Source organism: Cynocephalus volans, chromosome 6, assembly GCF_027409185.1.
Source record: "Cynocephalus volans isolate mCynVol1 chromosome 6, mCynVol1.pri, whole genome shotgun sequence".
Taxonomy (NCBI): domain Eukaryota; kingdom Metazoa; phylum Chordata; class Mammalia; order Dermoptera; family Cynocephalidae; genus Cynocephalus; species Cynocephalus volans.
The window spans coordinates 137,653,341-137,666,821 of NC_084465.1; positions in this window are offsets into that span (position 1 = coordinate 137,653,341).

Consider the following 13,481-nt stretch of genomic DNA (forward strand, 5'->3'; position numbering starts at 1 on the left):
GTACATTGCGTTGGTTTAAAATTGTGCTCCAGTGCTCATTAGTCTGAATTGGATAGCACAGCTTAACAGTGTTTGTTTTTCCGCCAGAGAGATGAGTCTACTAAGCTGAGAAATATCATCTTATCCAAGGTAGGCACAACTGAAACTGTTCAAGTTAGCCACTGTGGAGGTGACTTACTTGAAAGAACTTCCTCAGTTTGATAATATGACAAACTAGCAATGTTAAAACTGGCTATTAAATGCAGAGATCCAGAGACTACCTGTTTGTGGATTTAAAAGAGAAGTACAGAAATGAAAACTTGCTTTGCTTTCTGGAATGAAAAAAATTTCTGGTTGAAGTTAACAAAGAGGCATCTGTCTTTGGGAGAAATATATGATTTTATCTTGGAACTTTTTTTATCTTTACATCACCATATTCTAAGGTCAAACAAAAGTTTTTCCCCAGCAGGGATATCAGAGGTTGAACATTTTATGTACCAAGTGCAAATGGTCTACCCATAGTCCTTCCCACTCCCCTGTTTATAGCACAATACTGTAAAGACTAAATCATGTATTCAAAAAAACTGGCAAAAAATTAAAATCAAATACCGACTTCTTTTATAGTGTGGTAACAGATTAATAAGAGGGTTGATTAGTTTGAAATGCTCTGTGTTTAGTTGCTTATTAATAGCTAAGTTCACATAAGTTTGCTTTAGTTTAATGACTGTGGGATCAGGTACCTAGGAGTATGAATAGAAGAGGCTCCCTGCCCAGCCAGTCTACTGTAGAAGAAATGCAACAAAAATAATAAAAATAAAAATACCGAGGAAAGGCACTTCATCCCACACTAGGATGGTGAGGGTAAGATTCCTAGGACAAAATTTAAAAGAAAGTTGGAGTAAGCTGAGTGAAATAGTTGTCCTTTCAGACAAAGGACAGAGTGACCAGGCATGAAATAGTGAGATGTGAATAACTGCCCATCCACGAGCAAGAAGTTTAAAGGTACAACCTTGCAAACCCAGAAGCACTAGCCATTTATTACCTCTATGATTTTTAGGAGATTAGTTAATTTCTCTGAGATTTAGTTTACTTTTCTATCAAATAGGAGCAGTAACACTAACATCTCAAAATTGTTATGTGGTTTAAATTAAATAATCTAAGTAAAGTTCTTAGTATGGTGCTTGGTACAGATTAGGTTTTTGATAAAAGGTGATAGTATTAGAATACCTGGGTAAATATATGCCTTAAATGTAGAACCCAAGGCTGTCACTGTTCATACACGATACATTAACTACCCTGACCCAATCATTATGCTATATGTATGTATCAAAATATCAGATCATACCCCATAACTATGTACAATTACAATGTGTCAATTAAAATAAAATAATTTTAAAAAGAGAAAAAAAGAGAATATGTTATATTCTTCTAGGAGTAGTTAACTAAAAGAGCAACAAATACATCAACCTGTATATGAAGTTTTATTTCCCAATTCAGCTTGCTAGATGCATTACATAAAACTTTGTGAAAATTACCCTGAAACAAATCATAACAAAAAGAGAATTATGAGGGCATTAAATTAGGAAGGGATCATTTTTTTTTTCGTCTCACAGCTCAATCTCCATGATGACTCTTTCAGAGAATATTAGGCTGCTTCAGAATATGTTAAGAAAGCCTATTTTTGTAATCTAGTATCCCTAAATCTTACCTGATTGGAGAGTTTTCTGATTACTAGTTACTGAAGATCATCATGAAGGTAAACACCAGAGGAAGGGTAGGCCCAACCAGATGCTTTCCTGTCACAAGAATCATGTACATAGAGGGCTGAGTAATGAAATTCTACTATTTTTAAAAATAAAAGTTCACACTAGATGGAAAACTTTGCTACTAAATGATTCTGATCTCATTTTATGAAGGTCTCAGGAGGCCATTTCTTCCCTGTGTTATTCTGCTGACTCTCACTCATGGTGGCTTTTTTTTCTTTGCAGTTGTAATTTTGGAATTGGAGTTCATGCTCAGCAAGGCAAGAACAGCAATCTTGTGATGAGTTGAGGGCACATCTCTGTCAATAGGATTTTTGTATGCGTTAGCCAGTGGCCATAGGACTATGGCCATAGAACTAGCCAGAGCCACCCTTGAGTCAGACATGAGGATGCCTCAACCATGGGATTCTGCACTCAGTGCTGGCACAACATAGCCTGAAACACCTGCTGTCAAGATTGACACTATTCACAGCCCAGGAAAAGACTTCTCCCCATCTTATGTTCTATATCTTTGAAATAGGAACCACCAAGTCCAAATGCTACAGCTAATGCTGGAGACGGGCATTGCTTCAGAGTGTGTGGAGGATTTGAGTAGTGAAAGCACTTATATAAGAAAAGAGACTAATTGACTTCATCACGAATTACATGGAATCTTGCATAATAATGAGCTACCAGTAATGCTGAGTGTCTATTTTCTTGCTTCTCTTTATATTCTAATTTTTGATTCTGAAGGTACTAATCAATTGGCTTGGTGTTTACAACAGTTGCGCATGGTGACCATGGAAATTTAGTAACATCAGACAACTCATTTTATCCTTTAATTTATATACATATATATGCATCTAGATGTAATGTGTGAAATGTGATGTTGATTCTTTACATTGGCAATTAGACACATGATAAATATGAGAACTGGAAATAGTTTTAATTAGAAATATTTAATATGTAATTAAACCTCAAAAAATTGAATAAAAATTAGGCTTTATTTTATAAATTTTACTTTAAAAGTTCATATTCATTAGTCACTACTTACGTTGACATTTTCATTTTAATAGAAAAGTTTTAAATTTTAGAAGAAAAATACTTTTAAAAAAATCTTATGGAAAATATTTTTTGTATTTTAATATTTATCTTATTTCACTTTTCTAATTAAACATTTAAATTTCATACATTCTACTTTTTAATCCTTTAGATCAACTGTTGGCAAACTATAGCTCACAATTTAAATGGTTTAAAAATCAGTGGTTTAAATTTAAGTAGCTATAAAAAAATACTTAAACCTAAAGAATGTAGAATAAAAGAAATAATAAAGATAAGAGTGAAAATCAATAAATTAGAAATGGACAAATAATACAGAAAATCAAATAAACCAGAATCTCTTAAACTATTAGCCAACTGAATCTAAGAATATTTTTTTTTAAATTGGGTTGTTTTAACATTCAAACAGTATATGAAACCATCTGGTTATACTGGATAAGAAAAAAAAAGAGAAAAAATATTTTACTCAAATCAAAAGATAAAAAGAGTTATAACTACAGACTCCATAAATATGGAAAGGATAATAAGAGAACATTATGAACAACTTTATGCCCTTAAAACTGACAATTTAGGCAAAATGCACAAATTTGTTGAAAAACAGAAATAACTAAGAACCAACACAAAAATAAATAGAAAACCTGAATAACCCTATATCTATTAAAGAGATTAGGTTTTTAATTGACAACCTTCCTACACAGAAAACCCCAAGCCCAGATGGCTTATAGTTGAATTCTATCAAGCCCTTAAAGACTAAAATGTACTAATTTAATAAAAGAACTTTCAGGAAACAGAAGAAGAGAACTTCAAACATAAATTTCAGAAAGTTTTCTTGTGATTTGAAAGACTTTTTTAATGATAAACCCCCCACACACAGACAAAACAAACAAACGAACAAAAAACACCTAGACACATTATAGAGAAATTGCTGAAAACTTAAGATAAAAAAGAAGAAACATCACTTATAAAGGAACAAAAATAGAAATTTAGAAATTACAGCAGGCATCTTGTGAAAACTATGCAAGCCAGAGCAACATCTTTAAAGTATTGAAGGGAAAACAAACAAACAAACATCACTGAAAGTACTGAATTTTATAACCAGAGAAAATGTACATAGAAAACAAAGATGAAATAAAATTTTTTTTCAGACAGACAAAAACTGAGAATCCATTGCTAGCAGATCTGTACTACACAAAATATTAAAGCAAATTCTTCTCTCAGAATGAATATAATCCTAGATTAAAATTTAGGTGTACACAACCAAAAATAAGTATAGTATTAGACATGGTACAAACAATAGTAAATATAAAATATCTTATAAATTTTAATCTCAGTATAAGATAACCAGTTAAAATCAAAACATATAATGAAGTATTGTGTGGTTTATAATATACCCAGAAGTAAGACGTATGACAATAACAACAGAATAGAAAGAACAAATTGGCAGTATACTATTTTAAGGTTCTTACATGATTGGTAAAGTAGTATCATACTATTTAAATGTGGACTGTAACAAATTAAAAATGTATATGGTAAAACCCAGAGTAACCACTAAAAACTTTTAAATGAGGTATAACTAATAAGCCAGTAGTAGAATTTTAAAAAAACAGAAAGAATACTAAAACACACTCATTACTACAAAAGTGTTTAGGAAAAGAGGGCAAAAGGGAACAAAGAACAGATGGAAATATGGAAAACAAATAGTGTAATATTAGATTTAATTTCAACTATATCAGCAATTAGGTTACATGTAAATGAACTAAAAAGCCCAATTAAGTCAGAGATTGTCAGACTGTATAAAAAGACAAAATACAATTATATGTTGCCTACAAGAATCCCATTATATATATAAAGACAGATAGATTAAAAGTAGAAGTATGGAAAAAAGATGTATCATGGCAGCACTAAGCAAGCAAAAGCTGGAATGGCTATATTAATATCAGACAAAATAGACTTCAGAACAAGGAATATTACCAAAAATAAAGGCAGATGCTACATAATGATTAAGAGGTCAATCCATGATATAGCTATAATAATCCTAATAACAGAGCTTCAAAATACATGAAGCAAAAACAAAAGACCTAAGGGGTGAAATTTTAAAAATCCGCGATTCTATTTGGAGACTTCAACACTCCTTTGTCATTAACTGATAGAACAAGTAGACAAAAAAAAAAAAAAAAAATAGAAGACCTAAAAAACACTATAAGCAACTTAATCTAATTTGCATTTACCTAACATTCTACCCAACAACAGCAGAGAACAGATTATTTTCAAGTATACATAGAAAATTCCATTTTCTATGATTTCATGGGCCAAATATGAAACAAATTTCATTACATTTATAGAAAGTACACAAAGTATATTCTTTGATTACAATGGAATAAAATTAAAGACTAAAAGCAAAAAATATCTGAAAAATCTCTCATATACTTAGAAATTTAAGAACCCAGTTCTACGTAACCCATGGGTCAAAAAGGAACTCATAGGGAAAACTGGAAAATATGTTTAATTGCATGAAAAGAAAAACACAAGTCAAAATGCAGCTAAAGAGGTGCTTAGAGGAAAATTTATACTAAGTTTATATTAGAAAAACAACAAAAAATAGATGTCAAATAAATTATCCAAATTTCCACCTGAAGAAACTAGAAAAAACAAATAGCTCAAAGCAAGCAGAAGAAAAGAAATAATAAAGTGAAATTCAAAAAAAAGAAAAGACAAAAAAAAAAAAAAACAATTTAGAAAACCAATCCCAATGAAACTTAAAGCTGGCTTGTTGAAAATATCACTCTCCTTTTCTCCCTAAGGCACACACCGTATTTCTCTTTGAGACTATATTTCTCATCCTGTCTTGCAGGTTTACTTGTATAACAGAGTTCTATCCAATAAAATATAAGCAGAAGAGATGTACATCACTTTCAAGTTTGGCCAATAGAAGCTTGCATGCTCCACCATCTACCACCATATATACACCATCTTTCTTTTTCCTCCTTCTGCCTAACGCAGATGGGAATAACCACGGTGACACTGGAAGCCACACTGTGAAGATGGTAGATAGTCACTCAAGCCTTGGTTCCTAAATGTCAGCATGAAGCAGAGCTACATCTGATGGGGAATTCCTACTCCAATATCAGAAGAATACTTTTCTTTCTAATCCATCAATAGGGTTTAGGTGAGACAGAAATCAGATAGCAAATGAATGTGCTTTATAAACTAAAAAGTGCTATACAATATTATATATGCCCGAGCTCTGTCTTCTGGGTAGTTCTAGAAACTCATGAAATCTCACTTCTATGAAAACTTTTCTCTGGAAAAGCAGAAACTAGAAAAGAACGAAGTGAAATTAAGCATTCCCTGACCACTTGCACATTTCAGTTTTAACCTTTCACTATAAACACACACATACAACCTCTTACACTGGATTTACTTGTGTCTTTATGTGATTTAAATAACGACCTAATTCAGGACATTCATTTTATAGTTTAAGTTTACAAAAAGCAAATGTGTGACTTCGTGGAATGCATCATACCAAGGCAGACCAGTGGCCAATTCAGATATATCCTTATGAAAATGCTATTAATAATGGCAGAAATCCAGAACTGTGAGATGAAAAATGATCCACTAAGTCAAATGAGAAATTTTACATGCTGTGTATCTGTCCAAAAGAGCTCTTACACCACAGTCTTAAATGTAGTCACAAATCCGCAAGTGGGGGAGGAGAAATAAAGTAATTGTGTTCACTATTTCTTCCACTTACATAAAACAAAAACAAAAACAAAACCTTCTTTTTATCTTCTGGCTTCCTGAGCCAATGTTTCTTACCAGGCCCTGTTCTCATTTCAGAGCGTTAGTAATGCCCAGAATATGCCTGTCCATTACAGAGACTAATGAGCACAGAGAAGCTAACATACAGCTTGAAGAAATTAGTCATCTATATTTGAATGCCTCCGCTGACGTCTGTACATCCATTACTGCTGGAGTGTCTTGCAACTGCGTAACTTTTAGCATTAAAAGAATTAGGCTTTGCTTATCAAATTTTTGCTTCCATCTGTGGCTTTTAAATACTGTACAAGTCAAAGTATGTTAAAAACAAGAAAATCGGCCATGATAGAAGGCATTGATGTTTTCCAAGCCTTTTTATTCTATGTTTATTCTGACATTGCTCCTTTTTTAGTAAAGTTTTTTTTAGTAAAGTTTAGTTACTTTTTACTTGAAACCTTTTTACAAGCCAGGCAAGAGTCTGAATGGGTACACTGTATTGTGTTAGTGTTCAATACATGCTAATTAAATTAGTGTGGGTTATAAAGAATTAATATAAAGTCTCATGGGAGTCATTATTAGGTAAATGCTGTCTTTGTACGTTAAAACTAGCAAAGTTGTATGCTATGTTTCAAGACACATGAAGACAGACCATTCATTCATTCATTCATTCATTCATTCATTCACTCATGCAACAAGTGTTTTTGAGCTTCAGCTAGGTGTCAGACACCATGCTCGGTGCAGGGAACACCAAGATGAGTAAGACACCATCACTGCCCTCAAGGAACTCTATCTAGTGGTGGAGAGAAACATAAAAACAAAGAGTTCAGTATCATAAATTATGAGAGATGAATATGCTATATCATATTTGAACCTTTAATTCAAACTTTACCCGCCCTCTGTCTATAAGAATTATTAAAAATTATTTTCAAGGTTGTTTTGATATTTTGTGGTCTCTTTAAAAATCTGATGAAAGAAAATTTCTACTTTCCAAATGATCATAATTGAAAACAAATGCACAAATAATTAAGTTTGCTATAAGAAATCAGGCAGACGTCATGAAAAAACACTAAGTTTCATTAAACCTGGCTTTTTAAAAAAGCCATGCTAGAATTCATCCTTAATTAATTCATTCATTCAATAAGAGTGTATTAATGGGCTTCTAAGTGCTCACTAACTAGACTATAAGTCTCAAGAGGGCAGGACCTGGTCTTTGTTGTCTCATCCAGTGGCATAAAATAGAAGCTTGCTTCATACTTAGTGAATACTGAAAGCACGCGGAGGGCAACTTGCCAGACTCTGAGTGTCCTCTGGTGAATAAGCATAGTCCCTACCCACACGGAGCTTAAAGTCTAGTCCAGAACTAGATTTAATGTTATCCCTAAAATTCAAACACTCTCTCAAGAAACCTTAACAGTTTGATTAAATGAATAGGTCTAGAAGAGTGATACTGTCAAAACATCATGAGGCTAAAGGAAACTAACTCCAAAACTAAATCTTTTCCACATATACACACATATATACATACATATAAAAGCACTGCTGATTGTAATAAATACATTTTTAATGTTTTTTATAAATCTTAGCCAGGGTGTGGGGGAGCCTTCCAACCATGGCTGTGAAGCAGACAGAGCCCACTCCCTTGCTGCCTGGCCACCCACCCATATCCTAAGCCCCAGCCTCCTAGCTCTCCAGTCTGCTGTTTTTCTGCCCCTTCCCCCCTTTAAATTATTATTGCAAACCCATACTTCAATACTTCCATGTAACATTTAGTGAAAATTTAAATAAAAATGGCATCTTTAACACCAAAGATTACAAAAATTAATGGCACTTTGAATATGCCTAAATCCCTACCCATACTAAGAAATGTTGTTTAAGCCTGGCTCAAAGTAGAGCATGGTGGAGATAGGTTTAAAATATCTACATTTATCCTTGAGAAGAACAAGTACCATATTTCATAATAACTTAATATATCATAGTAAAATATAACAGGCAGGTGAAACCTATTGTAGTAAATTTCTGCATGTATATTTCAGTGTACAAAACTGTTACATTTAGTTTTTGCAAAATAATACAGATGCCTGGAAAACTTGTTCTACAGAGATTTCCACTGTAGTAAAATTTGTTAAGATGAGTTGCACCCTATCATATAGGAATGTGTCCTATTAGGAATTATCTGAATGGACTCCTCTAAATGAAACATTCTTGCTATAGCCCTACCCACTTATCAGGAGCTCAGGATCTTAAGGAAATGCTTATTTTGTCAAAATGTGATACCAAGACTTCTCAACCCTATAGAAAAAGTCAAATCTTGTGAGGCAAGGAGTGCTATTTGGCAAAGATGAGGACAAATAGAAATCATAAAGAAAAAATTCGGACTCAGATTTGGTCGATTTGGACTTGGTTGAAGAGGCCAGCTGCAGCCTCAGGTAGGACCACAGTCCTTAGCCCATCAGCCCTATTTGGTTTCTGGCTTCTCATCGCTGATATAATCAATTGCCTGCAAGTGACGGAGGAGATGTTCTTTGCAGACACTTGTTCTCTGGAGCTGCCAGACGCCTTTCCAGACTTAAGGTTTTCAAGTTTAGGAAGCAAGCCTCCCCAATATCTTCCGTCTGAAGTTAGCGACCTGTTCCCGCCCGCCCAGAGACTCTTAGGGTCCCCGGGCGTGGTTTGGAGCAGTGGGAGTTGAGCCCAGCAGCCCGAGAGAGGCACCTCCCGGGCGCCGGGCCTGGCTTTTGTGGCTTTGAAAACTTTCCAACGCGTGTGCCACGGCGACGCGCAGCTGCTGGGTCGGAGCCCACGCGGCCCGCGCCTCCCGCGAGGAACTTTTTCGGCGTGTCGGCTGCTTGTCACTCTGGCTTTCCGACGCGCCGCCCCTTGGCTCGCGCTACCCGAGCTCCCTCCCTCCTGGCGAGGACCTTCCCCGGCGCCCGCGGCTCCCGTCTCGGCCGCTGTGCGCTCGCTCTGCCCGGCCCCGGCGGCACCGCGGAGGGACCCCCTCGCCCGGGCCGGCTAGCCGCGCTCCCGCGACACCGCCGTCACCAGCCGGCTCCTCGCGCCTAGCTTTGCAGAATGGCCCGGCCGGCTCCCGCGCACTGAGAACGGGGCAGCGCGGCGCCGAGCCCCGGGGTGCTGCGAGGCGCTGCGCCGAGCGGCCCGGCCCGAGCCCCGGGCGGTCCCCGGCGCGGAGCGTGGGGACGGGGGCGCAGAGGAGGGGGACCCGTCGCCGGGGCTGGCTGCCTGCTTCGAGCCGACTTTTCGCCAATGGTCCAAAGCGACATGTCCAAGTCGCCTCCCACAGCGGCGGCGGCGGCGGCGGTGGCGCAGGAGATCCAGATGGAACTGCTGGAGAGCGCGGCTCCCGCGGGGGCGCTCGGAGCCGCGGCACAGGTAGCGGGAGCGCGGCGCCTTCTCCTTTCTTTGTGAGCCGCCCGGGCGCCGACCTCCATCTCTCGGGCGCCTCCTCTCCCAGGATCTCGAGCCTCGGGCTCCCTCCTGCCTGGGTCTTGTCCGCCACCTCCTCCTCCCCTCGCCGATTGCCACCCACTCCTCTCCTAGAGTCGGGGACCTTGCCCCTTTGCGCCTTTCCCTGCCTCTTCACCGGCTTCCATCTTTCTCTGCTTCCGAAAAGCGAGTGGGAAGGGGCGGGAGAGACCCGCCGGTCTTCCCAGGCTTCTCCCGGGCTGCTGTGCTGAGCCTACTCGCCCCTTCCCGGGAGAGGCACATGGAGAGACATGAACCAGGCGAGTGGACTGGACCTGCTCAAGATCGTGAGTCCGGGTGGGCGAGAGGGGCTCCCTTCCCGCTGCGCTTTTTCCGCCTTCGACCCTCTGGCCGAGCTCTGAGCCGGGGTGGGAGTGGGTGTGTGCATGATGGGGCAGAGGTGAATGGGGGTGGGGTGGGGTGGGGTGGGGTGGGGGGCGCCCTGCCTGGTCTCCGCGGAGCAGCCCCGACCACCCCCCGCACTTGGGCGTGAAGCCGTCTGGCAGCTCAGCTACTCCCTCGCGGCACTTGCCAAGGTTTGCCTGGACCCTTCTTTCCTTTTTCTTGAAAAGAGAGCGAGTTGGGGATGAGAAAGTTTTTATTTTTTCCATTTCACCTGAAATGTTAGCCATTTCAGGGAGCTCCGGGATCCCCTTTCTCTCCAAAGAGTATTCGCAGTTTCTGGAAAAATTCAGTTTAGCTGCTCATTGTGAAATAGGAGATGTCAGTTGTAGGCGTTGGGCAATTGATAAGGTGGCTTTTACGTAAGGCTTTGGCAGGTGCAGTTTGGATTACAGACACCTCCAGGTCTCAGCGGCAGGGAGTCTCTCAACTTTTATCCTAGCAGGGAAATGACTTTAGACTCTTAGCTGTGGGCTGGTTGACCAGTGATGGGAAGAGGTCAGGGTTACCTTTCAAGCATCATTCTGGAGAAATATCTGTTCTTTGCTTTTACTGTAGTAATAGGGGTGGGTCAAATGCTTTGTTGCTGTTTTGATAGGTGGAAATTGACTGCTCTAGGTATTCTGGTACTGTAATAATGGTGGTTCTGGTGGATAATAGTCAAGCTTCATTGAACTTTCTTTTACCGCTGGGAAATACATGTGCTAACTTAAAACACTTAATTCACTTTGATGATTTGAGATGGGAGAAAAATGCAGAAACCAAGGACTTGTATAATCAGAAATTCATTTCTGTTGTAGTGGTAAAATAGCTAGATTTTAGTCCACCCTGGGCTTTGTGGTTTCACAAGCAGACCTGGGACATGTAACTAACCAGTTGGATCCCGGTGTAGCCTCTGCCAGAGGTTCTGAATTCCAGCACAGTTCACATTCATTCTAGACTCCTGATTTTATCTAGACACTTGCTGGGTTAGATGAAGTGAAAAATGTACTCAGAGACCTTGGTTATTCCAGGATGAAGGCCTTGAATATTGATAGAAGAAAGGACTTCTAGACCCTCTTTTCTCTTTGATCTTCCTTGAGGGATTTTTTTGTTCTAGATTCTTAGGATAAAAATAGAGTTCCTGAATTCCTGGAGATCAAAGTTAGTGCTGACATAAAGCATGACTGCATTCAGATAAGAGATACTAACTTACTTAGTGATTTATATCATTAAATGTAAGTCAACAAATACTTATTGTGCAGCTGCAATGTAGAAATGATTCTGATGTGAGAAGATGCAATTTCTGCCTTAAAAGAACTTACATTCCAGTAGCTGCAAGTATGACAAATGTGTAGCAATTGTATGGCATAGGGCTATAAGAGAAGTACTGAATATTCTATCATCTTGAAGGAGTAAAGACCACAAATATTCTTTGTGGAATAATCTGTAGGGACTTCATAGAAGGGGTAGCATTTGCAAAGAGGTTTGAAGGGTGGGTCAGATTTCAACAGAGAATTTAAGAGAGCTGGTAAGGAGTTAAAGTCGCGGAAGTTAGAAGTCTTACAGCGCACATTTATAACCCTTAGTTTGAAGACAGCATGGAAATGTACAGATTGGGCACAGTAAGGCATAAGACGGACAAGGCAATTTGAAGTCATATCTTGGAGACTTAGGAACCGTTAGTGTATTGTGCAATAGAGAACCACGAACATGGTTTAGAAGAGGAGCCACGTAACAGTTCACTCGGAAGATCCACCTGGAAATGTTCCATAAGAAAGTTTGGAGGCTCAGGAGCCCAGGGGTGGAGCTGTGAGAAGGGAGACTGATAGAACAGTTTGGGCAAGATGTGATAAGGCCTAAACTAAGACGAGATGAAAAGATGGTGGATGTGAAAGGGTGATCCACCTCACATTGTAAAGATCAATCCACAGGAATCAGTAAGTGATTGCATAGATACAGGAGAGAGAGGAGTAAGAGAAGAATAGATTTTATAAGCAGGTAAGAGGTGTAAATTTCCAACTGCATCAACGTCCATCTCCCTGTTTTCCCCAACTTCCAAAAATGAAAGCAATGTTACTTGAATTGTGTTCATGTTATATCCATTATTTGAGGGAAACATTGCCTTCTTTGTTTTATATCTAATAAATCATGGCATCACAGGGCTGTGTGAAACTTGGCAAAACGATCTATTCTTTCTCTTTTGGGGCAGAACAGCCCAGCAGTAAAACTGCCTGAGAAAGGGGGCTGTCTCAGGAGCAACACCCCCCCCCAACTTTTGTGGCACTGAGTACTCGTGTTTCTACCTAGAAATGGAATTTCCATTTGCAAGCGGAACCTCTAAGCCATCACTGGTTTTAAGAATTGTTTCTACTTCACCTCTGGATTATATTACAAGTTTTGTATGAACAAAGCAAAAGATGTAGATTCACAGACTCTTCCCATTTTCCCCTTTTGTATTAATAATCCTGCCTAGAGGGATGGAACACCTTCATTCATTCCAACCCCTTACCCCCAACACACTGTTGCAGACAAAACAGATATATTTCTTCCATAAGCAGATGACAATCTAACTGCAAATTCTTGAAAGTTCTGGTTTAAGCAAGTTGCATTACTTTTTAGGTAACCTGTTGAACAGTCTCAGTACAAATTTGGACAGAGTCTACCTCCAAAGTCAAGGCCAGACCTCTAAACCTGCACTGTCCACTACGGTAGCCACTAGGCACATGTGGCTTTTGAGTGCTTGAAACGTGTCCTCTAAATGTGAAATACACAGCAGATTTCAAAGACAGAATGTAAAATAAAGAATATAAAACATGTTCATTAATAAATCCTAAATTGATCACATGCTGAAATGATGATATTGTGGGTATTTGGAGTTAAATAAAATGCATTGTTACAATTAATTTCACCTGTTGCTGTTCACCTTTTTAATGTGGCTACTTGAAAATTTCAATTACATATGTGGCTCATATTCTATTTTTATTAGACAGCATTACTCTATAAATTCTCTGGGGAGTTGAATAGCTGCTATATGAAGGCCTGGTGGATGGGAAGCTGGTGACAGGGACTGAGGATATG